Source organism: Galleria mellonella, unplaced genomic scaffold, assembly GCF_026898425.1.
Source record: "Galleria mellonella isolate WM207_F2 unplaced genomic scaffold, CSIRO_AGI_GalMel_v1 utg28, whole genome shotgun sequence".
NCBI lineage: Eukaryota > Metazoa > Arthropoda > Insecta > Lepidoptera > Pyralidae > Galleria > Galleria mellonella.
This window is the reverse complement of record NW_026442064.1, coordinates 6,295,840-6,321,044: the sequence shown is the minus strand read 5'-3', so window position 1 is coordinate 6,321,044 and position 25,205 is coordinate 6,295,840. Positions and strand designations below refer to the sequence as shown.

Genomic DNA, 25,205 nt, shown 5'->3' with positions numbered 1-25,205 from the left:
TTCTCATTACAAGATATCTTGGCTTGATACTTTTTATTTTAATATTGATTAAGATATGTTCATAGTTATTTTTTGTTTTAAAGGAATTCAGTTTGTAAGGTAATAGGGTCGACTTTTCCTTAATTTCTAAAATTATTAATTTACCAGTTTAACAATAATTATCGAATGGACCATCGAGAATTTAATTTAAAGCAACTCTGCAGTAATGGTAATAAAAATTAAGTTACTTTATTTTAGAACAACGATTTGTCATAAGTAATATAAAATTGAAACTTTAATTTTAGAGTTAAAATGAACTCTAGGAATTAACTGTATTACCTAGTCTGGTAGTGAGTTACGGAAGGATATAACTTTTGACAGTTAATATAAGTATTAGACACTAACAAATATTATACTGTGGTCCCGGCATAGAATAGGCCACCCATTCCAATCCCGTGGATGTCGGAAGAGCCGACTAAGTGAGGGCAAGAGATTGGCAGCAGCATCCCTTTTAAAACATCTCTAAAGCCTAACTGTGGCTGTCAATCTGCCTGCCAAGCATGGCAACTACTAGTAATAAAAGCCCCCCAAGGGGGGAGGGCTTATGCCATAGCTGACGGGTGCCTCGCCAGCGTATACCGTTAGCAAAGGCGGGGTTACCATTCTATTATCATCCATTAAAAAATTATCCATATTCATATCATCATATCATAATTATTATATTCCAATCAATGCGAGTTTCGATTGAGAACAAACTATTAGAAAAATAAATATTTGAATGCTTATAAAATATATCAACAAATGTCAAATAAAACAAAATCATTGGTTCTTTTCTCCGCTTACTTCACTTACTTTTTTTTATTCCACGAAAGTGGCAAACAATATAATAATACTAAAGGGAGACTTTGTACAAAAGTCGATTGCTTGGATACCTCTGTCCCATTCGTGTTTCTATCGAGAAGTAGTTGTGTTTGCGTGGCTGTGTTTCGGTTTGAAGGGTGGGATATGGCGTGAAGTTACAGGGTACAGAGGAATAACACCTGAATCCTCAGGAATGGCAACGCATGGGGGGTATCATCGGCGAAACAGTACACTTTGTTATGTCCGCGGTACTGCTCATGTCTGTAGGCGACGGTTACCACTTTCCATCAGTGGGCCGTCAGCTTGTTTGCCATTCTAAGTTGCATAAAAAAACAAGCATACGGCCCGTCTGATGGTAAAAGGTTACTGTAATCTAGGGACTATATACTATTATTATCTATAGAATAAGTATATGAATTAAGTGTGATAATTTTCACTTTGCATGGATGCATGTTTGCCATTTAGGCTTAAAGAGATTTGATATTGCATCTACGATTTAGTTCTACTAATAGAGTAGATACACTGAAAAAGCTGTATGAATATCCCTGTACCTAAATATAAAAATTTTGTGGCATTTATTTTTCTATCGAGCTATTAGCCCAAGGCAGATATTGATCTGCCGAAGTTAGCGACGGGTTCTTAATTAAGTTTAGAAAATTGGTTGTTTTTGATAAAACTTGCAATAAACAGGAGTTTATCCTTTTTTTAAACGACAACATAGGGTTGCCTACGAGATAAAATATTGGCATAAGTAAGAATTGTTACTTAGTTAGATTGCGTTTACTGAGGGCAGGCAACCCGGATGTATTGTATTACATTGTATTTAATTTTAGATATAGTTTATATTTTATTTTTATTTTTGATCAGTGCATTGAGTCTCGCATGCGAAAAATGGGTATTTGCGATCCGCACGAATGCTAAAAATATGAAAAAATAAATGACTTAAGGGACCGCCTGGAAATCAGCACTATATAACTATAGGCACATCCCGCTGGAGGTGTGCATATACAGCAACAGCTCAGGCGGCTCCTATTACCAGCAAAATGAATTGAAGTTTTTTATTATTGTTTATTTTTACCTGTAATTATTGTTGTTGGTAATAAAGAATCTATCTATGTTTTTCTTCATTTTCTATTTAAACTAAGTCTCATTAAAGTCTTACATTTGCAGTAGTTTATATCTAATTTGGAATAGTGAATATTTAAGACAGTCGATGTGGACTTACCTGCTTACACAAGACATGAAGTTGCTTAGGTAACGACTGGAGAATAAATGTACGATGTTACTGTAACCAGTACAGTTGGTCCATTGTGCGTCCGGAGCCATCAGCATACCAACTGCTTTGCCGCGACATATCAGCGGTGCGCCATACATTCCCTGGTACATATTAAATTATAAGCAGAGCAAATACACAGATTCACTTCTTCTTTTAATTAATAAAAAGTATATATATTTATATTCTTATGCTAAGTTATACTAAGGGAATATGTTGTCAATAATACTAATAAGGTCCAACAGCCTCATGTTTGGGGAAAAGGGATTGTTATGAGATTTAACAGTTTCATTGCTAGCAATATACACTATCAAGTCGATCTCCACGCGGTTCCCGCTGGAAACCCTTATAGTGGTTAATTCTTGTCCGGTTTAAAATTACGGAATTCTGAAGCAACAAACGTAAAACAATTCAACTGAATTTAGAATCTCCTTCTTTTTTTAAACTCGGTTAAAAACGGTACTAAAAGTCAGTGATAGGGCAAGCCTGAAATTGAATGTGGGTAAGATATTAGGCTCTTTGGTCATGACTTTGCTGATGCAATAAAACGTTTAAAAAAAAGCGTAAATTTCTTAAAAAAGTTATCAAATCTGCGAGCGTGAGGACCTTCAAACCACAAGTCCGTATGCGATGGCTTACGTCGTGAACACCCTACGCCGCCTCTGTTAAAAATAGAATGTATTAAACTAAATCATGCACTTTAGTGAAGTTTGTAACCAAATGTGCCCAAAAGATTTTACAAATTTTGTAAAATTGTAACGTCTAGATATCGATTTATTTAGGTAGTTCCTGTCCTAAAATTACTGTTTATTTTTTTATTTTAATTCGTGTCACTATAGTGTTTAACTTTGGTATGGGAGTATAAATTTCATTGCGCTATATTTCAGAAACTATTAACATGATTGATTTTTAATTTTGGAGTAAATTTAGATATTTAGATATATTTTAATTAATTCTTCTACAATTCACGTAGGCCGACTACACATATTATAAAAGATTTTTTTTTATGCTAGAGGCTACAAAAGTGAAATACGAAATTTTAAAATAAGTATTTACTCATCCAAGTGGGGTATCATATGGATAGAATTAGGGTATCATATGAAAGGAATTAATATGAAATTTCAAAAATCATTCTTTATTTACTTTTTTTTGCGTCGTTTATTTCGATTTATACCAGAAAATTATAAAAGAGTTACCTAATATAAAAAAAAAAATCAATAATTGCAGTTTACTAAAGTATGTACGATTTTATTATTGGAGGAAAAGTAGAACAATGTTTCTAAAAATAAGAAATTTTGAGTTGTATAGAATAATAACTATTAGGTGTCTACTTCATACAAAACATATACACATAAAGTGAATATAAATACGTGTTCTACAGAAGTACGTGACTATAGTTCGTTATAGATAAATAAACATATTTTATCTACTTTTAAAGAAAACCAATTTACAAATTAAATTTATGTTAATATTGCACTTGACCTGGTTTTTAATATTAAATAATAGTTACTATAGCAAGTGCATACATACATATATGTCATGTCTGTCTCCCATTGGGAAAGACAGAAAAAATGGACCGCCAAATACTTCGATGCTTTAACTCTTTCGTTTCTTCCACTTTCAATATTTTTTTCTTTTTAATACACATTTGCCAATTACAAGTACTTTTAACATGCACTTTCTTTTAGCACCTAAATGATTGATATATGTCCGTCTAGGGAAGATCCTACCGACGTCTCCATCCATTCGTGTTCAATAAATCTCTACCAAACCCATCCTCTAAATTGCAAAATCAACACAACTTTTCGATCTTTAGGCAAGTGACTTCGCTAAAACGTGCAACGTTTCAAAATCGTATCATTATTAAGGAATACTTACAAAAAGTTACTGTTTGAATTGTTCTATTAGCAAAAGCAGGTTAATTGTGTGTAAACTTCAATAAAGTTTGCAAAATATCCACCACCGAAGTTTAGTTGTTTCAACACTGATCCGCTGCGAGTAAGAGTAACTATAGTTTAGCGAAACTACAACTTCAAACTTGATATTTTGTTAGTTTATAGGTGTACGTAGTTTGCAGAGTGGCAGAATAAGTTATAAAATACATTAATCAATAATTTAACATTCTGAATTTTTTTATAAACCCAGTATTTTCACAAGAAGAGTGTGCGTTGCAACATGGATTTTTAATAGTTTTATTATAACCGGACAGAAATATGGGGCAAGGTTGTCTTGCAGATTTAAAAGTTTAGAACAACAGTTATAAATCGTATGAAAATAAAAGGTATTATATAACGTGGAAACAATTCCACTTCAAACTGCAAGCGTATAAACTACTCCCCTACTGTGTGGCAGTTTGACATACTACTTTATCATTTAATGGTAGTGGAATCGATTGTCGTACAATACAAATAGCATTTTTATTAATAAGTGTGTTTGTATTGGTCTGGACGGTTTAGATCTAAACTAATATTAAGTAGAAAGAGGAAAATTTTTAGTTTTTGTTTATAATGGATAAATTAAAAAAAATCTTAATCGATTTTAAAAATCTTTCGTCACATGAACTGTATTTTTTTTTGCTTTATTCGCGCGAAATCGGGGCGGGTCACTAGTGTTGATGTATTGTATATGTATTATATTTGTGAAAAAAGTATTATTTTTATCACTTATTAAGTTCCCGTAGAGCAAGTTTTGTTTAATTTGGAATTAGAAATATATTTTTTGACAAAAAGCAGTCTAACTTACTAACTAGTCTATTTCCTTGTTCCTTGAATGTGTTCATAGAACACACACAATACATTATCTGCTAAATCCGTTAATAAGATTCTCTGGTTCAGTATAAAGAAATGGCAAATAAAAACAGATTTAGTATTTGTAACAGAGTATTTTAAATAAAGTTTTTTAAAACTGTATTTCCTTCATCTTCATTCGCCTCCCTTTAATTTTAAACATCCAATTAACTGAGTTCAAAGAATTTGTTGATAGGTTAATCAATACATTAATTTAAGTAATACTGATTTGTTGAGTAACAAACATTCGTTTTCCCTCACAAACTTTCCTGTTTAAAATATTAATAAAAATAATTTGACACCGCACGCCAAGCAGTTCACTCACACATGTTCTAAACACATAATCATCGTCGCGTCGTATGATTTAAACTCAAATTACTTACTGTAAAAGACAAAGATTATTACTACTTTGCATAGCAAACGTGATAAAAGTAATCCTATATATTTGGATTAAAGTCATTTTTATAACGCCATAAATGTGCATTGTATATACACTATTCAATTTAAATGTTTTGCTACATATCATCATCATCACAGCTGTTATCTGTCTACTGCTGAACATAGGTCTTCTCCAATACGTCGAGTCGCTTTTGTTTTTATAACGAACATACAGACAGACAGACAGACAAAAATTTTTCTGATTGCATTTTTGGCATCAGTATTGATCACTAATCACCCCCTGGTAGTTATTTTGGAAATATACTTCATGAATAGAATTGACCTCTCTACAGATTTATTATAAGTATAGATAGAAGATATATAAATAGGATATATAGTAATTTATCTTACAGCTGATATAAACCTTAGTAATAGTTTTCTATAACGGAAATCGACATCATAATCACATCAGCCGTTCATCATATCACATCAACTGCTGTCTCTCCATAAGAAACATTTTGCTTTTTGCCACGCTTGGCAGTCGCAGCTAAACATAGGTGATGTTTTAAGAAGTTGCTGTCCATCTCTCGACCATCAAGTTCACTTAGTCGCCTTTTACGACACTCAAGGGAAAGGAAGGGGTTGCCCGTTCTATAACGGAAATACCAAAACGTATATAACATGAAGTGGTTGATAAAGTACCCATTGTGTCCGAAAACATTAAAGTAGGTACCATTCTGATGTTTTGTTTTGTAGGCATGTTTGACTCGAAAAGAACACTGCATTTATCCAATTTTTCTTAATCTTTTTCTGTGCGGGTTGCTTGCTTACTCACCCACTTTGTTACGCGGTCTCTGACCTCGGGGTGTATTAAATCAATCATACAAATGATGATTGATGCGTGACTTTCGGACGCTGTACTGGGTTCCACACTTTACTTTGGAGGCCGTACGTGACTTTGTTGCTGCAAGTTTCTTGCTTCTAAGTACTGTTATTTTGATTTTATTTCTTTTGTTTTTTGTTTTACACACAAAACAAGTTTGTTAAGGCTGGAGCCTTAATCAGTAGGATCGTAATTCCCCAATTTATCACACGTTGGTACATATTTATGCATAATTACTATTATATTGGTCCATTCACGGAAAATTATGTATGGTTATGACAATAAAAAAAAAAAAATTGGCAAATGGTCTCAAGAGAAACGGTTATCAACGAATAGCATTTAATTTTTTAATCGGTGAAATCGAAAACATTAAAATTTTTTAAAAGTAATAATATGATTAAAAATACCATCGATATTGACCATTTTCACAAAAGAAATATCGATTTAAAAATAACAAAAGAAATTGAGTCATTCTACTAACAGGACGCGTTCCGCTTTTAATATGGCTAATGCGAAATTTGTTATTGTTATAAAATTTTTGTTTCACTAAATTTCCATAACATGGGTCGATTCTCAATTTGAAATACTGCTAACGATTTCTATTTCTGTATATATGTAGATAGTATATACTCATATGTAACATTGTATAAAAATGTAGGTCAGCGGAATCAAGTGAAATAACTTCGAGACGGTTAGTTGCAGCGAGAGTCTCTCAGGGGAAGAATAGAACGTCTCGCTTTAGGAAATGGGATCGATTCTGTGGCGCCATTCCCCTAAACTTATCTCTTAACTTAATATATCAATTATGTGAAATAATTGTTTGTTGTATCATAAACTAAATGTAATAATTTTTACTTAAAGCTATAAGACCCTATAATAAAATAATAAAAAAAGAATATGAATTAAATTAGTTTATATTAGTCTGTAGGCTACCAACCTCTTTCAAACCTACATAGTTACAAAAAAATAAATAGTGACGTTCTTAACAATCTTATTGTCTTAGCAATTTTACCGAACTATATTTTGTATCGCGACTTATTATATCTAGATTTATTTACTGTAAATATTATTCATTATACAATCTTGTACTAAGTCTTTCTTTCTCTCACTCCTTCTGAATCTATATATATATATATCATCAAGCCCACATCTGCACCTCTACAAGTCTTAATAATAAAGATTTAGTTGTAATATCAAATTGATGTTTTAATTTTAGGAATTTGTTATATCATCATTATATAGTCGTTAACTGTCTACTGTTCTCCCATAAGGGGGGTTTTGCTAGTAGTTGCCACGCTTGGCAGCTGGATTAGCAATTAGGATTTTGGTGGCGTTTTAATAGGGATGATGAATTTTAGACTTTGATGAAGTTTTATTTAGAAATGTTGCTTCAGAATCAATCCCAATGTAGTTAAGTTTGTGTCATGAATAATCTATTCATGACATAACATTAGTACATATTATTGTAAAATATACAATATTAGGCACATATATTGAATTAAAAAAATAGAGATTAATGGATTGCAATTAATCGACATTTTCCAATCTAATAATAAATTTCTACTCGTGTATTTTTATTAATCTATTTACTTATCCCTTACTATTGGACATTAATTGTCTTATCGTCATGCCATATATTTGTTTGTTTAATTTTTTTGCTTTATTGAAATAGATTATACGTATACATAATATATATACCACATATATGTACTGCCATGACACGGCTGAGCTATTCTGTCAGGCTGTAAAAATATAAAAAAATTCATATATATTTTTAAATAACTAGATTATAACACTTTATAAAGCGATTAAATTTTATTATTGCATTTTACTGTTTACATAAATATAGTGTAATATATGTTACAATTATATAGCTTAGGAATAACCTATGAGACATTACACGACACATTTTCTACTTACCTTGTTTTAATTATTATTCCTTTAACGTTTGACTACAGCGGAATAAGATATAACGGCGGTTAACTGTATGTATGTATCTATGTTTATCGTTTCCAGTGCAGACAACATTATTGTCCAAGATCCTAATTTAGGATAAAGTCAAAATAATTATCGTACACCTATTGTATATTAATCATGTATATAAAATTCATTAAATATCGAAACTGTGCATAGCCGGTGCGGTTTAAGTAAGTAGAGGAAAGTAAGTAACTATATATATATATATATATATATATATATGACTATTTCATAAATGCCAGTTCGAGGGCGTTGTTGATTAGCTTTTGATTAGGGCGCTGAATGTTCTAGATTGTTCTCCCAGGTGTCTGTTATCTGATATTATATATTACAATTTCAGATTATAGGGTCTCCATACAAATGCTTCGAGAAAAGCGGGTCAACTTATTCATACAAATTTGCCTTATAATTGACTTGATTATGTTTGAGTTATGAATATTTTCTTTATAAATTCTATATTTATTTTGTCTTATGAATTCTGTACCTTTTGAATGCGAAAAAAACTCTTTTTTTTATACAATTTAGAATAGCAAACAAGCTGACGGCCCACCTGATGGAAAGTGGTAACCGTCGCCTATAGACATGAGCAGTACCATGGACATAACAGAGTATACTGTTTCGCCCATGATACCCTCCATGCGTTGCCATTCCTGAGGACTCAGGTGTTATTCCTCCGTACCCAGTAAATTCAGGCCATATCCCACCCTTCAAACCGAAACGCAGTCACGCAAACACAACTGCTTTACGGTTAAAACACGAATGGGACAGAGGTGTCCAAGCAATCGACTTTTGTACAAACATAGATACGTCGAAATACATTGTGTGCGTAGGAACTCTTATAGAACATTAATAAAAAAACGAGTCAGCTAATTCGACAATTAGATGACAAAGAGTTGGCCCGTTTTTGAGTCTCGATGCTCTATCTATATATCAAGATACAGGATACCCTAGCACGAGAATTAGGTAATTGGTACGATTATTGCGCCGTAACGGCTTAACCAATCACTTTGAAACTTGATAAACATGTGGTATGGAGAAGGATAGTCTTTATACTTTTTTATCCCAATCAGTAAATATTTCTTGGTCATGCGAACGAAGTTGCGGGTTAAAGCTAGCATATAATAATCGTACATTTTTCATTGTGAAATAACAGCAGATAGATATTAGAAAATATACAGTGTCGTCCACGTAAAATATAGCACACCTGCTTCTTCCTTAGAGATATAGTTACCGTTTTTATTGACAGACATGTTTTCACCATATGTATGTGATAGTCCAAAAAGCGATATCAGGCGTTCTACTATTTTGCAAGCGTTTGATAACGAAAACATGTTGACGGGTAGTTTAATATGCCATTAGTCTGGGGACAGAGTAATAAAGTCACTTACATCTCTAACGCAAATACTCCCTCCTTTATCCACGAAGCCGAAGAATCCGATGTTACTAAGAGCATTCTGAAACTTGATGAACAAGGCTTCGCACCATAAACTCTTTTTTACTATATTTAAAAACTGCACCCGTATATATCTCTGTAGTAAAAATCTATGAATCGGATATATTTTGTCCTGGAAAATAAAGGAACTTACTAAGTTATTTACTCTTTCCAGCATGTTAAAATCTTATTTTTTTAATATAATAAAATTGTAAATAGATGATGTCTGTACACTTGCCGTATTATTCCGGCATAGAATAGGCTACCCCTTTCTTTTCAGTGGGTGTCGTAAGAAGCGATTAAAAGAACTTAATGATCGAGGGATGAGCAGTATCGGTCCTTTTAAAACATCACCAAAGCTTTAATGTGGTTGCCGACCTACCTGCTGAGCGTGACAACTCTTGGAACAAAACCACTCTTATGAGGGAGGTTTATGTTCAGCAAGCAACGTCTGATGGGAGATATTTAAGAAAAAAATATATGAAGGGTATTAATAAGACTTATAGATGATAGCTCGAAGAACTGACAGTCAATAAGGAAGAAAAGTTCTAAAGTAGCGACCTCGTATGGGCAAACGCAATGTAACATGAGCTCTCCTTATTAAATAGAGTGATAACCTCAAATGCATTGGAGGAAGTCAATTTTTTTTAAACAACTTAGAATGGCAAACAAGCTGACGGCCGACCTGATGGAAAGTGGTAACCGTCGCCTATAGACATGAGCAGTACCATGGACATAACAGAGTACACTGTTTCGAACATGATACCCCCTTGCGTTGCCATTCCTGAGGACTCAGATGTTATTCCTCTGTACCCTGTAAATTCATGTACTATCCCACCCTTCAAACCGAAACACAGCCATGCAAGCACAACTGCTTCACGGTTGAAACACGAATGGGACAGAGGTACCCAAGCAATCGATTTTTGTACTGTTTCAGGACCGTTCCTTATGGCAGTCTATGGGGAAGGTCTATGTTCAACAGTGGGCAGAAATGGCTGATGTAATGATGATGATGATTTTTAGTCTGTTTATACTCGTATATTTTATCCAGCATCAAAATGCGGTACAAAATTGGATGCGGTTATTTGAGTTGTATTTTTGAAGGTCTAACTTAAAATCTGATTTATGTTTGATGTTGGTATGCCATTTAGAAGTGGTACATTTCATTGGTTTTCCTACTTCTGGTACGCGTACGAAGCAGCGGGCAAAAAGCTAGTTTCTACATAGAAATGTCGAGTAGATACTAAACTCTATGTTTATATTTTGCGATAGGGACACCATGCAATACTGCTATAAATAGGACAAGATCATAATAACCTAATTAAAAATATGGTGTCTACGTAGGCATAATCTTAGTAATGTGAGAAATTTTGTAATGATGGATTGGTGGACATTCTTTACTCTTTTACGCAAAATTTCTTAAAGGATTTGAATAAAATTTGATTCACTGCTAGGTTATATCCTAGCTTAGCACATCGGATACTTTATGTATTGATAAAAACAAGTAGAGCCGCGTGATATAGCTAATAGTGATATAGCTAGTATAATTCTTAAACAGCTAACAATTGGATTTTGGTATAATTTTAAATAAATTTGTCAGGAAAGTTCGTACGTGATAAATTAATATGGTGATTAAATCGCTTATCTAGCTTATTAGATAAGTCCATAGCTGCTCAGAAAATTACGTGCAAGTATAAATATTTAAATTATAATGATAACGAACAACAATATTTTTGTTTCCAATGTAGACATGTAAGCGTCTATTAGATATATAATTGTGATATTATTGCTTAATAATAACAATACCTAGGTATATGTATGTCACAAGGTCAGCACGTGCTTTAAAATGTGTGTTATGTCAGATATAAAATAATTACAACATATTTGAAATCAGTGTAAACTAACACGAAGCAAAATTAATGAATGTGCCTCCAAAAACTATACCATAATCACCAGATGTTACTGTTTATACGCCGTATTCACGTGCGACTGCGTCCTTCATCGAATTCCAGCTAGCTGTTAAAATGTTTTTTGTTACCTCCCCGACGAATGCATATGCGCTAATTGCTTTGTACCATATTAACGGGTCCCTCATAAAGACTGTCTGTTTATGAATTCCAACAGTTGGATCTTACTTATTTGAAATTTTAGAAGCAAGTCAGATATAGTGACGAAAATTTAAGAAATATGAGGAGTAAATTACCTACATTTCAATAAAAGTCTGCCAGAAAATACAGTACCCATAGCTTATAGAATTATCATTATTATTTCAGCAGTTCAGTGTCCATTGCTGAACGTAAACCTCCCCCATTGATTGTCATAAGGAACGGTCTCGTATCATCTGTATCAATTATTTGAAGTTGTTGCTCCATTTAGTGATGGGTGGTTCAATACTCCGTAGTTAATTTCAAAATAAATTAATTGCTTACAACAAAAATATTATTTATATAAGTATTTTATATACACATAAACATTGAATAAAGGTAGACAATAACTGAAGTGAAATTCTCTCATTGTGGAGTTTTACAAATAGGTGCTACTCCTGGCAAGTGGGTTGGCAATCGGAACTATGTTTTTGGTAATGTTTTAATAGAGACGCTGCCTATCACTGGATTATTAAGTTCTTTTGATCACCTCTTACAACATACATGGGAAAGGAAGAGACCTATAGTATAATAAATAATGATTGATAATTTGTAATTAAATACGAAAATTATACATTAATTGAACATGAATATAAATCCGGACAAATGAAAACACTTGATAAAGTATTTTGTTTTCCGGACAGAAGCCCGAAATTCCGGATATGTCCAGAAAAATTCTAATGAAAGGTAACCCTAGACACGTAAATATACTCGTAAATAGGTAAATGCATGGAGTTTACACCACAAGCATATTATCTATTCTTGTCATTAGCAACTAGTAACTATCGATTATTTACCGAATATATATTATGTGCTGGGAACAGCAAAGGTGCTATCAGGTAATAGGTAAAATGATAACCATTATCTATAAACTTCAAAGATCTACATACTGTCGCCAATGGCACTCCTCTTACGTTGTTAGGAATTGAAGAGTAAGGTGTTATGCCTTTGGTTTTTACTAGCTCGCAACAGTGTTTTGTTAATTTTTGACATTGCAATATTGTATCTGTTTTAGAATGATTTGTTATTATTATTTAAATGTATAATAATACGAATAATCGGGGAACTTTACGCATTTTTGAGCAATCATAATCATCATCATATCAGCCTTTAATTGTCCATTGTTGAACAAGTCTCCCCATTGGGGGATTGGTCAGTAGTTGCCACGCTTGGCAGGTAGGTTTCAGAGATATTTTTTTAGGAACGCTGCTGTCCATCCTGCGCCCTCCTTAGTTGTCTCTTACAATACCCACGGGAATGGAAGGAGTGGTCTTTTCTATGCCGAGAAAAGACACGGCATTTTTGAGCGATATCGCAATTGATTTTGTTTCTTCTTTGATAATAAATAAAATGATTGTTTTATTTATTAAAAAAAAAATAGTACTAATAATAATCATTAGCATGACAAATTTTACTTCTAGACCAAAACGGGAGTAAACCTTATCGATCGTAACCAGTAGATTATGATAAATGTAATTTCATCATTGTTATCATATCAGCCTTTAATTGTCCACTGCTGGGCATAATTCTCTCCCTTGGGGGTTTTGCCAGTAGTTGGCATGCTTGCCAGGTGGATTAGCAACCGCAGTCAGGGCTTTAGAGTTGTTTTAAGAGGGACGCTGCTGCCCATCCCGCGCCCTCCTTAGTTGTCTCTTACAATACCCACTGGAAAGGAAGGAGTGGCCTATTCTATGCCGGAACTACATAACCAACTTACTGGCTTAAGTACAATGTAATTAAATATAACTTACTCCTTTATAAAAGAAATGCCATCCTGGCATAATACATTCTTCTTGAAAAGTTTAAAACTTCTTCCCCTTTATAGTCTATGTCCAAAGCTCGAAGTGGTATTTCAGCTAACATATCTGACACTTTGCGTTTCAACAATAAAACTGCTGCTGATTTCTGCATTAGGTAACCCCTGTTTCCTGTTATGTTGGTGACTAAAAAGCAATTAAATGTATAAATAGTATATAATAATATAAAATATTTTACAGGCGGTTTCATTTTTTTTTTATAAAAATAAATGCCTAACAAACCGTGTAAAACTGTATAAAACGGTTTGAGGACTAATTTAAACCCCTCAAACCGTGTTACAAACCTGGCCAAAAAAGGGAGCGTAAAATTAGTATAATAGTACTAATAATGTAGAGTTTTCTGTGAGTTTCATTTTGACACTATAACTTCAAAATATGAATATATGGAATATCGTTAGAATCTATGTATCATCCCGATTGATACTGGATATATATTTTTTTAAATTTTGGCAGGGCAGTTGTTTTTTTAATTTAAGGAGCAAAATGTTTATTTTGTTGAATATAAGTGCATCTAAAAATTTAAGTCGTTTGCTATATAAAAATTACATAATTTATTATATGTTAAAGTGAGAAAATAGAATATTTTATCTATTATTTTGGGTCAAAAAAGCTTTTCTATTCTATTATTTATTCCATTTACCATTGGGATTACCATTACATTTGCATCCCATTAAAGCAAAACACTCCCTCTCTTATTCAGAAACACGTCAAACGTCCCATTAACCTATTTTTGCTCTTGAAATTCTTTGTCTTTTTACATAACTAATATTTAGATAGGTTTGTAGGCATTAGCATATTTAATTTTAGTTAATTTTAAACTTCACGTTGTTTACACATGTTTTAAATACACAATTGAGACTTAATGCGATGTTAAAGATTTTACAGGTAAATAATGCCTACATACCTGCTTCTTTATTGCCGACGTTTAGCATATACGAGTATATCATATTATTATTATTTTCCAGGTTTCGTTTTTTTTGCAACTTAGAACGGTAAATAAGCTGACGGCCCACCTGATGAAAAATGGTAACCGTCGTCTATAGATATGAACAGTATCATGGATGTAACAGAGTATACAGTGTCACCCATGGTACCCTTCACGCGCAGGCAGAGTGACCATTCCATCACCATCCATTAATAAAAAAATGTTTTTATTAGGGAAAAGGATTGTTAGTAATGGGGATTAACAGCCCCATTACTAGCTTCCCTGGAAACCATTGTGGTTAATTCTTGCCGAATTCGTCACGATAGGCTAACTGACCTGCCTTTTCATTCTCATCTATAATTCCTCACCGGAGCCTCGCCGGACTATACTGTCAGCACAGGCTAGGTTACCATGGCCTACCGTCCATTAAAAAAAGTTGTTTCTGTATCAATGTGAAAGTGAGTATATTTGTTTGTTGCTTCTTAGTACTATATAATTTGATGTACACTGATATGGGATGAAAGATGATGTGTACTAAGCCTACCTTTTATCTCGGTCAGTAAACATATTCTATCTACGCGGACGAAGTCGCGGGTAAAAGTTAGCAATAAATAAATAACTTGAACATATCATACAGGGACATCTAGTGTGAAGCTAAACACAGCTTGTGCTACAGGTATTAGATAAAAAATTGAAATATTTGAGTTTTTATTTTTTATTTTACATATTAACCTAGATATTTAAATATTATGTCCAACAAAAAAGCGACTTCGGTTGTGACAAAATAAGTTACTTTGACCTAAAAACTAAACTAATGAACTTTAATAATATTTCTAGGGGATCGATCTATCGATCTGTAAATATATTCTTTTAGATAAAAAATAATTTCCCCCATCGGTTTAGAACTGACGGAGTTATGAAGTAACAAATATAAAAAAGTCGATAGAATTGAGAGGATCTCCTTTTTTTGAAGTCGGTTGAAAATACCCAGACCAATACAGATATATTCATAAAAATATATACATACATAAAATATACATAAAAATGTTGTACTGTGCGGGAATCGAATACGTGACCATAGGATGATAACGCGGTATTTTAAACTTTTATGACACCTAGGTTGTCAGATACTATAGATATACAAAATATGTAGACACTGTAAGTAAAATAAAGATTTTATAAACAAAGAAATATTAAATCTGTCGACTATGTTAATAAATATGTACATGTAATAGTGCTCAGGGCACCATATCGATAGTAAACTGACAATAACTCCTGACAAAATTTTTCAGGTATCACAGAAAATATTAATAATTAAAAAATTATAGATTTTAATATCAATTCTCAAAATCCTTACTAATATTATAAACGTAAAAATGAGTTTGTTTGTTGGCTTATAGTGCCTTAACAGCTTAATCACAGATAATATAATACTATACTAGGCTTAATTATACACATCCTATATGAGATGGGGAATGACATAGGCTACTTTTGATTCTGGTTAGCGAACACACCCCGGTCACGCGGATAAACTAAGAATGGTAAACACGTTAACGGACTATTTTTTAATAGTTATGTTTACTTGTTCACGTGACAGAAATATATTTATTGTCCGGGATAAAAAGTAGCCCATATCTTTCTCTATTCCAAATAAGTATCATGGGTATCATAATGTATTTTCAATTGATGTAAAAAAGAAGGTGATTGTCAACTCTGTTTATTTTTTTACTGCTCGTTACCTCATAACTCCGTCGGTTGGAAAATATTTTTTTATCTGAATGGATATGTTTAAAAATCGGTTTAGTAGTTTAGTTTTTAAATCAAAATAACTGGTGTATATACAATCTTACTTTCAAATTTATAATATTAGTAATCTCTATTAAATATAAGAAAGGAGATACCTATTAATGTTAAGTTAATAAAAAAATGTCTACAACTATTTAGTAAAAGTCAGTTAGGCGGTATTGGTGGTTGTCGGTCGATATAAGTTTTCCCGTATCTTTACATTTTATGTATGACAATGTAATGGCATAAGAATAAAGTCTGGGTAGAGGTGACACCCCCGTCAGTTCAATAATTATACCGTGCTCGTGGCTCGTGTCCTCGAGAATTAAGTTCATTTCTCGGTGTGGTTGTGCGTTACTCAAAAAGTGTGTTTAATTGTGTCGCTAGATGGTGCTGCTTATGTTTTTTTTTAGTTTAATTGTTACCATCGTTGATGATTTGTTTATTCAGCAATCTTGAAAAGTATTATCTTACGTTGACAGGTACTATCCTTAATTCATGTGATTTCACAAAATTCAATTCAATGTTTTTTTTTTTCCAAATAGTAACAACTGTTTTGAATTTACATGAATACTTTATTATTTTATATTTTATTGCCTTATTTTAAAACATTAATCGAAATTTCGTTGTACTAATTTGAGTTTTTTCGTGTTATTGCTGTATACTAGTGACATTTGTCCATATAGTGTAAGTTATCAGATTGACTTTGTCACTTCTACTAATGGCAGAGAGAGAATAGCCTCTACTCTACGTTTGTTTATACAAGGTCGACACTGATAAACTTTTATCCACTTTTTGATATGGATATCGTTTTCGACTAATTTCATGGTATTGAGTTTAAAAATTATGAAAGGTGTTGGTTGTAATTTTTTTTTTACTGGGGGCGTGAAATGTAATGCTTATTGTTTAAAATTATCCATGTCGTATTTAAATTGTTATATTGTATATGTATGCCATAACGAAATGTTGGGAGTCGCTCTATATTTCGTTTGTTTATACAAAGTTACTTTTTATGAATCTTTTGCTTTTTGAATATTATAGCAGATTGCTTTTAATTATTTATGTATGTTACAATAATTTATTAAACGAATAGTTGTAAATTTGTGACAACCCTATTTGAGCGAGGGGAAGTGGAATACATTTTATCTGCTTCGGCGTACTCACAAAGAAAATTACATGAGTGCCACTTCTACCTCTATTTATTCCTATGGCGATGGTAACCTCGCCTTCGCTTTACGCTGGAGGGGTAGATACGATAGCTACTAGTGAGAGAAGGGGGAAATAGATTGTTAGTAACGGGGGTCTAAAAGGCTTTCACTCTACCAGTATGTATCACTATGTATGTATGTATATGTATTAAATACACTAAAATATATTACGTATGTATAAGTATTTTTTAATGGATATTATTTATTGTATAGTTTGTACATAATAATTTCAGATGAGAATACATTTCTTGTTTCATACTTTATAGTGCGTGATTTTTCTGTAATTCAGGTGCTAGTTTAAGTTTTAGTTTTTGAATTTATGTCATTTATATTAAATTTAATAAGACAAAAACACGGTTAAAATTTATTGATGAAAAATAATGTTTTTTTTTTTTCTACCAAATAACGCTTTTTAAAGAAAAAGATAATTGATAGTGGTATAAAATAAACTATTGCCAATGTTAAGTAATTTTCTTCGAAAACTGTCAACATTGTACGTAGTTTTTATTTAGTGACAATAATGGAATGGTAATCCCGTCTGTGCTGTCAGTATACGCTGCCGAGGCATTAGCAAGTGATGATAGGTGAGAATGAAAGTAGGTTAATCCATCGGGATGAATGAAATAAGAATTAACTGTGATGTTTTCCAGGGGGAACTGCGTGGAAGCCGATCTGATAGGCTATATTGCTAGCAATGGGACTTTCAGACTATATAATATACTTATAACTATGTATCTCCTCCCCCCCCCCCCCGGTCGACTGCTAACACAGTCGTAATGTAACATAGATAGGTGAAGTTAATTATGATAATTAATTATTTTGAACAAAGTTCAACTCATAATATGCTTAGTAAGTCCGAAATATGTATATATCAACAGGAATTAACCATGATGTGTTTCCAGGCGGGATTGCGCCGAGGTCGTCCTGACAGGGTAATTTGCTAGCAATTGGCCACTACTTCTCGTTATTAAAAATCTCCCTTGAGCGATATCCTTGACGTACAATTATTACACGTAACTATACACTTAGATTATGAAAATATCTCAAGTATCACTGCTAAATGTAAAAGTTTTAGCAAACGTAAAAGTTAAGAATTGTTAAAATAATATTGATTAAATTTAAAGAAGTGAAGTAGAAGTTTAGAAAACCCTTAATTAATGATTGCTCGTAGTTTTGTTTCGTTTATTTGGAAATAAAATAAAAGAGTTACCTACCTATAGTTATGTCCATAGTTACCCGATAGTATTGTATTGTATTGTAAAATCTTTATTGTACATAATTCAAATTAAGCACTGATAAATGGTTTAATATACAATGGCGGACATATCCCATAAAGGGATCTCTTACAGTCAACCTTTGAGAAGCTGAAAGAAAACTATAGAATGTATAAGGGTAATAACCGTACAATTAAAGATAAACTAAATGATACCCAGTAAAAAATTGAATATATAATACAATAAAAACAGCTCTATATACCTACATATGTAAATAATAAAAGTACATGAATAAAAATATAACATTAATACATAAATAAATAAAAACTTACATCATTTATCAAGAACCCGATAGTATTTATTTATCAAGAACTAACTTTTATTTGCGACTTCTTCCGCGATACTAACCGGGATAAAAAGTAGCCTGTGTCCTTCTCCATCCCATGTAATATGTGTATATATAATTTCATTGTGATTGGTTAAGCCTTTCAGGCACTATAAATGAATAAACAAACAAACAAACTCGCTTTCACAATTGTAATATTAGTAAGGATTATGATGTATTTATTTTTAGATTTATACAGAAGGCTACTTTTTATCCCGGTCAATAAACATATACCAGTCACGCGGACGAAACCGCGGTTAAAAGCTAGTAAATAGAAAGAGATCTTTAGAATCTGATAAATGTTCATACATCTTTAAGATATGTAACATTGTCAATTAACTACATAGATTTCTACTATTGTATATATTTCCGTACTCGTTTATTTTTAGATAACATAAAAAAATTTAACTATTATTTTTTGTAATGACTGTTTGTACCAAAATAAAAAAAAAAATGCTACATTTTGTTAAGGGATTCTTTTCATATAATATTTCCAAGAACAATATTAATTATTCATGATTGACTAACGATGGAGTCTTAGTAGGCGACTTATGGTTTCAAGGGGCTCTTAACGGAATTGATTCTTGGCCACAACACAAGTGGCGTAAGCCTATTAATCCAGCGTTAATAAATTCAATATATACACTTATTTCGCGTGATTAAGACAGTTCAACAACCTCGATCCTTCCTGGAACACATGGAGATGTTGTGAGATAAGATCACCACGACGACCGTTTGTTTTTTCGATTTCGCGTCTCAATTGAGCCATTTTTGTTGTTAGTGTTCAAATACATCAAAATCTAAATTTTCAGAGACAGCTGTAAAATATTATTATTGCATGAATATCATTTTACTTCCTTAGTAGAGTTTTTTTTAAATAATCATTCATTAATATTGAAAATTATTATTGGAAATTGACAGATTATTACGGCGTAAAGTTATGAATGTTCTTAATACTCGATTCGTACTTACAAGAAATGGTAAGGAACCGTCACGTGGCTTGAATGGTTCCCGTCCATGGCTTAGCATGCAGCATTGTGACGATGAACCTCGTTACACAACTCAGTAAGTGGTTGGATTTAAATTACAATTATGACGTAGAAAATATAGTAATATTGTTTTATAACACTATACATATATTAGCTCGAAATAGCAAGTCTGTACGAGCAAATGCGTTTTTTTGAGTTTTCACTAGATATCCAGTTGATATTTTTGATCGAACAAAATTATGAAGTTAATTTCTCTTCTAATTTTTTGCCTATTTTGTATTTTGGATCATAGTCACAATAATTGTTAATGAAAAAATAAAACGCTTATAGCAGCTATAATCCATATAACGAGTATTATTTGGTTCAATTTGGATTGTTAAGTTGTATGTTTTATATACCTATATATATAGGTATCTATAAAAAATTTTGGACTCTGCCACATTCGTAACTACGATTCGGCCACGATGCCCTTAAAGATTATTATCAATGATTTACCCTTAGATTATTTAGATGGAGTGTCTTCACACATACGCTTTGTCAAAAACAGGTCAAATTTTATATTCATGTGTGCGTGAAGAGGGTTATCGTAATGTATATTTATTACTCAGTATGTGGGAGAGATTATATTGCAAGGCTATATTGTATAATTACCTCGTATGGGTATACTCTGATATGTACTCATATTTGAGTATAGACCTAACATATTACTACATGTACATCAATTTGTAAACATTATGTACCTACATAGCATATCAACTTAGTATCTCTAGCTTTTGGTGATGTTTTAAGAGGGACGCTGCTGCCCATTTCTCGACTATTAAGTTCTCTTAGTCGCCTCTTAAGAGACCCACGGAAACGGAGGAGAAAGCTACACAATTGAAAAAGGTGTTTTCTTTTCATTTAAAAAAAAATATGTGTCAAAATTTAGCCAGCCAAACGTCAAATTAGCTGACTAAATTTTGACCCGTTTTGACACCCGATGCTCATAGATAGAACATAATCTAAGAGCATAGCATTTTAAAATAAAAACTATGACAAAACTGTTTATATTTTATTTCATGTTTAATGTTGCCCAAAACCTAATTTCGATAGGTATTCGGTATCAGTATAGGAATAAACATTAAAATGTTCGAAAGCTTTTAAAACACCAACCATGGAACTTAGAATTGTTCTCTATTTTTTGTTATTTATTGAATACAATTATAGATATTTGTTGAGCATTCTTTATATAGAAGTACCATATAATGGGGGTGTTCCATTAGTCCCTAACGTTTCCCCGTGGTAAATAAGAATGGAATTTTATTTCACATATTCCTATAGTATTTTTGTATTACTCATGTGAAATAGAAAAATGTATATATATTATAATCTATCTATACCCAAGTGGAATATTAAATAAACATGTTGTAATAGGAAGCAAATAAAAATAAAGTGTAAACCAAATAGTTACGTCAATGCATAACTCTCAATCTTATTGTATTCCTTTAGGGTTACATGAAGATAACCTGACCCGAGAATCCGTTCTGGTAGATTAATTTAATTTGCACATCAGAATTGGCATCAATTTAGCACAGACAACGTCATTGAACTTAAATTATGTTTACTCACTGTTTGTAAGTAACCAAATTTAAAATTAGAATAGCTATATTGATAGTTGGATACCTACACAGCCAGTACTCGTAATCACTACATTTTAATTAGAGTCGACACTGTCCTTATATTGACGAAACCGTAAATAGATGGGAAAAGACCTAGGTGTTTTACTATGAAAAATTTAATGGTTCTGTTGCACAGATTTCATATAAAGTATTTATGTACGAAATGACGCAGATTTGTACTTATTAGTTTTTTTTAATTGATGATAATGGCGCTCACCTGCTCATAGGCTATCTGCGGGCGAGGCTCCAGTGAGAGATAATAAGTGAAAATGAAAAGCCAGGTCAGTGAGTCTATCGTGACGAATACATCTGGAATTTAGTACGATGGTTTCCAGGGGGGGAGCAAGTGGGGGTCGACCTAACAAGGTATATTGATAGTAATGGAATTGGTAGTCCGCATTACTAATAGTCCCTTTTTCTTACTTACCATAGTTTATCGCATAAAAAGTTATAATCCAGTAGTCTGAAACTATTTAGAATATTAATATTTTTAATTAATATAATATAATAATTTTTATACTATTAATGTACTCAGTATAAAACATAAATAACAGAAAACATATGTAATAATAACACAGTAAGTGAAGAAAGATGACAAAACATTACAGTGAGTGAGTCAAATCGTATACTATCTGAGGAGATATCAAATCTCCGGCATAGGGGCGTATATATGTATGATATGAAAGGATAGATGTACGAAGATAAATGTATGATTATATATTAAGCCCTTAGATTATATAGATAGAGAATCGAATCTCAAAAAACTTTTTGTGAACTTATTGTTATTAATTAGCCGACTCGATTTTTTTATCAGTTTTCTATATACTTATGCACATAATGTATCTTGACGTATCTATATTTAATTTTTTAATAAATAAAATGAGTTTTTACGCATTAAAAAGATGCAAAAATTATAAAATAAAATAAATATAGAGGTTATAAAGGAAACATTTATAATTATTTATTATGCAAAATTGTATAAAAAAGTTGATCCGTTTTTCTTAGAGCATTTGTATGGAGACATTCTATTTATATAATCTAAGATTAAGCCCTTATTTATAAATATGTCAAATCTCTCATAAACTTATTTTCAATCGACTTAAAAAAGAAGGAGGTCCTAATTCGCTTATATTTTTTTGTCTATTATCTCATTACTCTGTCAGTACTAAACTGACATGAGAAATACTTTTTTTTTATCTGAAGAGTTATAGTTACACAATGGTCGCATAGAAACTTTATCAACATCGGATAAGTAGTTAAATTTTTATATCTAAACAACTGGTTTGTAACAATTGTAGTTATTTTTACTTTTATTATTGAAATTTTTTGGCTCTTTCTCTTGTGCTTAATTCCTAATTTGTAAAAACTGACAGAACTCTGTAATAGTTCAAATAGGTTTTTAGAAGATTTTAATTTTTATGAATAAGTGGGCTATTATTTTACATACACAAAAATACTTCAGACTTTTCTATGGATGAAGATACAATGATGTACCCGCTCATATAACCAGTGACGTCTCCCAGTGGAGGACAAAATTATGGGTATGAAATGAGATCAGTGGTCGCTGGGAATTAATCACGATGATTTCCAGGGGGAACTGCGTGAAAGTCAATCAGGGTATATTGTTAACAATGGGACTATCACGCTTTTCCTATACTTAAAGCAATTAATCGTAATAATATTAATGTAAATAGTAAATTTTAAATAATATAGATACCTAATAAAAACGGAACTGTCCATTTGTTCATTCCGTTCAATTTCTTCATTTATTTGTTTAAAACTGAAAGTATCAGTAATCTTAATTTAATTAACACAGTGTAACGCTCGGTGGACTGTAAATACCAACTGCGCGATAAAAGGTTATGCACACCAGCTGTTAGCAAAAACTAAACAAATTAATAATTTATTTCGTATATTGCTCTACCATTCAAAATTTAAATTTAGATGAAGTATAAAAAAAATATTCTATGTTATATTCGTTCATAGGCTACGGTAACAGCTTACTATCAGATGGGGCGTATGCTAGCTACTCACTCATATATGAGTATATATACAAAAAATTGGAATTTGTATTTGTGATAAATACACATTCCGTAGAAGTAGATATTTGCTTGCGAAATCGTCGGTAAACATATTTTTTTGGGATTTTTTTATGATGCTTAGAATGATATACAAGCTGATGGCCAACCCGATGGAAGTGGCAACCGTCGTCTTTAAACATGAACGGCATCATGGACTTTACAGGATAGACCTTAGATTATAAAACATATATATTTTTACCCATGATACCCCCCATGCGTTGCCATTCTTGAGGACTCAGGTGTTATTCCTCTGTACCCAGTAAATTCACGTTATATACCACCCAAACCGAAACACAGCCATGCGAACACAACTGCTTCACGGTTGAAACACGAATGGGACAGAGGTACCCTAGCAGTCGACTTTTGTACAGTATCCCTCTGGTTTGATACCAGAGGGATACTGTATAAGTTGTAATTATTTTAATACTTTGAAGTGAAATTAGTTTTAAATGAATGCAATTGCTTAGAATTAAGTGCCTGTATATAACAAAATTTAGAATAGAGATCAACAAAATTGCACATTTTTCATATTTTATTATTATTATTTCAGTCGTTAATTGTCTGCTGCTGGACATAAGTTTTCCCCATAAGGTGAGTTTTGCTATTAGATGCCACGATTGGCAGGTGGGATGGCAACCGCAGTTAGGTTTTTAGAGATGTTTTAAGAGGGACGCTGCTACCCATCCCTTGCCCACATAATACGCTTCAAATATTTATGTCACTAAATGCTATATTATAGAACAACCAGAAATAAGTATTTAGTACAAAGATTGGTAGAAAAACATAATTGATTTAGTATCTCTTACATCTATGGTAATAATGACAACCATAATTTTCCTCAAGTGTTGCCATTTTTGAAATCTAAGATATTATGCCTCCGTGAAACAGTCCTCCGGAAAACAGTCATGAAAGTATATCTTTACAGCAGAAATAGGATGGGACGTACGTGCAGATGACTAGTCAATTAATTGCGCTACTTATATTATAATAATCTTAAGATATAAACATTGATCATTAAAAATGGATAAAGCGATCGCTTTTTCATCCATTTCAGACAAAAGTGACTTTTTGCGTAAAGGTAATTTATAAATCATGGAAATACAGACATAACCCACATTCTAATTGATAACATTTTGCTTTTGTCATATGAGGCTAGTCCATCGCTTCAATAAAAAATAAATAACACCGACTACTTATTTCCGAAGTAATTTTAATTTTAGGTACAAGAAGTCTATTAAAATAAAAATAAAAACAATTAATTTCATACTTTATCAAATATATTAATAAATAAAATAAAACGATCTGTTATGACGAAATAAATTTCCAAGTTACCTAATTTGCGAATACATTCTATAAGAAATACGACATCGCTACGTTTAGAAGGAAATCCGGCACAGTAACTGGGCCGTGTCTGTGCACGCATCCCGCAA

The 25,205-nt window shown here is 32.2% G+C and overlaps 1 pseudogene; it reads right to left on the bottom strand.

The window, feature by feature from the left end:
- Positions 1-682: 682 nt before the first annotated feature.
- On the bottom strand, positions 683-14,201 carry LOC113517174 (uncharacterized; annotated as a pseudogene).
- Positions 14,202-25,205: the final 11,004 nt, after the last annotated feature.